General features: G+C 40.3%; 1 protein-coding gene across 1 annotated transcript in view; it reads right to left on the bottom strand.

The window, feature by feature from the left end:
• Positions 1-154, bottom strand: part of Pld2 (phospholipase D2) — a 13,616-nt gene extending 13,462 nt beyond the window's left edge. The window contains exon 1 of the mRNA XM_048798334.1: positions 30-154. The gene's annotated coding sequence lies outside the window, so the exon portion shown is untranslated. The remainder of the gene's footprint in view (positions 1-29) is intronic.
• Positions 155-4,233: the final 4,079 nt, after the last annotated feature.

Below are 4,233 nucleotides of genomic sequence, written 5' to 3'. Positions count from 1 at the left end.
GCCGCAGTGGCCCCAGGGCCGCCCATTACCCGGGGGCGCCATCTGCCACCCGTTTCGTGCGCCCTGCAGGCGCTGTCGGCCGGTTTGTCCACCCGTCCCGCGCCGTCTGTCACACCTTGTTCTAAGGCCACCCAGAGAGCACTCAACGCTGCGCACATTCCTCCGCTCCGGCTTCGGCCCCCGGCCAGGCCAGCCGCGAGCTCTGCCTGGAATCCTGGCGCAACGCGCCTCCACCTCGGGAACCTCCTATGCCCCCTTGCTGAGCAGGCTGCGAAACCACCTCGGGCCTGGTGGAGGGAATGCGGGAATAAAAAAAAAAACCCGAAGTGTGGTGGCTGCAGAATCATTACTGTGTGAAAGTTTGCATTCTTTCATTCATTCACAAAACATTTATTGCGTGCAAGGTCTGTGCCAGACAGTGAGGGTACAATAGTAAACAAGAGCCTCAGAACCTGTTATGCTGGAATTTACAAACTAGGGAAAAACAGGATATTTTTTCAGATCCTAAGAGTAAAGCGATTTCTTTCTCTCTCTCTCTCTCTTTTTTTTTTTTTTAAAGAAAATTTGTTATTTCGATAGATATTTGTGTTGTTTCTAGTTTTTGTCCATTCGAATAAAGCCTCTATGAACATCTTTGTGTGTCTTTATGTGCACATGTGTTATAATTTCTCTTAGGGTGGAGTTGCTGGATTGTAAAAGCATGTTTAATTTAAAAGAAACTGCCTTGCTTAGCATGCATCAGGCCTTGGGTTTAATCTCCAGCACTGAAAGGAAAAAACAAAATTGTCAAGCCTCCTTCTAAAATGACTATTCCAACCGGGCTTTATTCTGGAGGCTGAGGCAGGAGAATGGCAAATCCGAGGCCAGCTTCACAATTTAGCCAGGACCCCCAAGCAAGTTAGCAGAACCTTGTCTCCAAAAAAAAAAAAAAAAAAAAAAAAAGGGCTGGGGATGTGGGGATGTGGCTCAGTGGTTAAGCACCCCTGGGTTCAATCCCCAACACCAAAACAAAAAGCAAAAAACAAAATATTTCAAATTACATTTTCAATACCAGTGTGTGGTAATTCTAGTCATTCTTCAGCATAGCCAACATTTAATATAATATTGTCAATCTTAAATTAGTCATTCTAAAATAGGTGCATCATTGCAACTTCATTTTATCTCTTTTTTTTTTCTTTTCTTCTTCTTTTTTTTTTTTTTGGTATGGAGGATTGAACCCAGAAAGGCTTAACTACTGGACTACATCTCCAGGCCTTTCAATATAGGTCTCTATAAGTTGCTTAGGGCCTCCATAAATTGCTGAGGCTGGCCTTGAACTTGCAATCCTCCCTGTTTCAGCCTCCTAAACTGCTGGGATTACATGTGTCCACCAGCCACTGGGTCCAGCTTGTATGTCTCTTAATATTATGATGTTGACCATGTTTCTTGTTCTTACTACCATTTATATATATTGGGTAAACTGCCTATTCAAGTTTAAAAGAGAGAGAGAGAGACAGAGAGAGAGAGAGAATTTTTTAATATTTATTTTTTAGTTTTCGGCAGACACAACTTCTTTGTTTGTATGTGGTGCTGAGGATCAAACCCGGGACGCACGCATGCCAGGCGAGTGCGCTACCACTTGAGCCACAACCCCAGCCCAAGTTTTTTGCTGATTTTTAAAAATCATGTTGTCTTGCTGGATTATGAGAGTTTTCCATATATTTTGGATACAAGTCTCTTCACAGAAGTACATATTGTAAACATTTTGTCCCAGGATGTGATGACTTTTAAAAAAATTATTTTTTCAGTCCCAGGGTTCTAGGGATGAATCTGGGGCACTTTATGATTGAGGTGCATCCCCAACCTTTCTAATTTTTTTTTTTTTTTGAGACAAGGTCTCACAAATTGCCCAGATTGACCCCGAATTTGCCATCTTCCTGCCTTAGTCTCCCCTGTTTCTAGGAGTACAGACATGCTCCACAGTGCTCTGCTCATTTTCTTAAAAATTGTACCTTTTGAAGAGCTTAAGTTTTTTTTTGTTGTTGTTGTTGTTTTGTTTGTTTGTTTTTAAATTGTTTATTCTTTCTCTTTCTCTATCTCAGTGCTTGGGGTTGAGCCCACACATGCTAAGCAAACACTACTTCTGAGCTACACCCCTAGCCCTGTGGTCTGTTTAAACAAACAAACAAACAAAAATAGACCAAAGGTCAGTAACAATTCCTCTTTTTTTTTTTTTTTTTTTAAGGTTCTGGGATTGAATTCAGATGTACTCAGCCATTGAGCCACTGAGCCACATCTCCAGCCCTATTTTGTATTTTATTTAGAGACAAGGTCTCACTGAGTTGCTTAGCACCTCGCTTTTGCTAAGGCTGCCTTTGAACTCGTGATCCTCCTACCTCAGTCTCCTAAACCACTGGGATTACAGGTGTTCGCCACTCTGCCTGGCTCCCTATGGTCTATTTTAATAATAGAATATTACTTAGCAATAAAATGAATAAAGTGTAAATGGTGTAGCCCACTTTAGAAAATAGTTCAAGCGAGGCATTCCCAGTACTGGGTATAGGGGAAGAAAATAGTTTAAATTGTTAAATGTAGAGTTACCATATGACCAATAATTAGACTCCTAGGTAGATAACCAAAGAGAAATGAAAATAATCCCTCAGAAAAATTCGTGCACACATATTCACAACAGCATTACTCATAATAACCAAAAAGTGGAAACAAGCCAAATGTCCATCATTTGGATACAAGTCTCTTCTTAGAAGTACATATTGTAAACATTCATGAATTAATCTCTGTACAATGTAATGTTATCTCACCATGAAAAGAAAATAAGTACTGATACATACTGTTAGTAACATGGATGAACCTTGGAAACATTAGGCTAAGTGAAAGGAACCAGACACAAAAAGCCACGTGTAAGATTCCATTAATTTGAAATGTTCAGATTAAGCAAATCCATATAAACAGGAATGACAAGAATGGTTGACAGGGCTGGGGAGAAGGACAAATGGGGAGTAAACTCTAAAGAGGACAAAGGTGCTGGGGATCAAACTCAGAGACTTGCACACTCTAGGCAAGTTCCCTATCACTGAACTACATTCCCAGCCCTGAATTGTGTATGTTAAAATTGTGCATGTCAATTTTATGGTATGTGTGTTATATTTCAATGAAGCTATAAACCATATAAACTGTTAATTCATACCACAGGGATGAATTTCAAAATCATTATACTGAAGTAAGCAAGACACAAAAGAGTAATACCAGATAATTTCCTTTATACCAAGTCTTAAAACAGGCAGAACCAGCCAGGTATGATGGTGCAACATTGTAATCACAGGGACTCTGTGGCTGAGGCAAGAGTATTGCAAGTTTGAGGACAGCCTGGGCAATTTAAAAATTTTTAAATTTAAATTTAATTTTTTTTTTGGTACCAGGTATTTAATCCAGGGGTGCTTGACCACTAAGCCACATCTCCAGCCCATTTTTTTTTTTTTTTTTTTAATTGTGAGACAGTGTCTTGCTAAATTGCTTAGAGCTTCACTAAGTTGTTGAGGCTGGTCCCAAACCTGTGATCCTCCTGCCTTAGCTTCCTAAGCCACTAGGACTACCAGTGTGTGCCACTACATCCAACCAGCCTGGGCAATTTAGCAACACCCTGTCTCAACATAAAAATTAAAAAGAACTAGGGATGTAGTTCTAAATAAAAAGGGCTGGAAGCCAGGTGTGGTGGCACTGTCTGTTACCCCAGTGACTAAGAAGACTGAGGCAGGAGGATTACAAGTTTGAGGTCAGCCTCAGAAATTAAGCCAGGCCCTAAGCAACTTAATGGGACTCTGTCTCAAACTAAAACATTAAAAGGGCTGGGGATATATCTCAGTGTTAAAGTACCCCTAGATTCAATTCCCAGTACTAAAATAAATAAATAAATAGATAGATAGATAGGCTGGGAGATGTAGAAAAAAGTAAAAAATAGAGAAGGCTGGGGATATAGCTCCGTGGTAGAGTGTCTCTAGGTTCAATCCTGATTACTGGAGTGGGGTGGGGTGGGAACAGACAAAACCAATCAATAGAAATCCAGTTACTGGCTCCCTGTGTCAGGGTATGGGGAAAGACTGACATATAATGGGAATTTTCTTTTATTTTTTTGCAGTGGTAGGGATTGAACTCAGTACAGCTAGGCAAGATCCTTCCCTCTGAACTACATCCTATGCTCCCAAAGGAATTCTTTAGAATTTTTTTTTTTTTTTTTTT

This window comes from Marmota marmota, unplaced genomic scaffold (genome assembly GCF_001458135.2).
Source record: "Marmota marmota marmota unplaced genomic scaffold, marMar, whole genome shotgun sequence".
NCBI classification, from domain to species: domain Eukaryota; kingdom Metazoa; phylum Chordata; class Mammalia; order Rodentia; family Sciuridae; genus Marmota; species Marmota marmota.
This window is presented reverse-complemented; position numbering and strand designations above follow the sequence as displayed.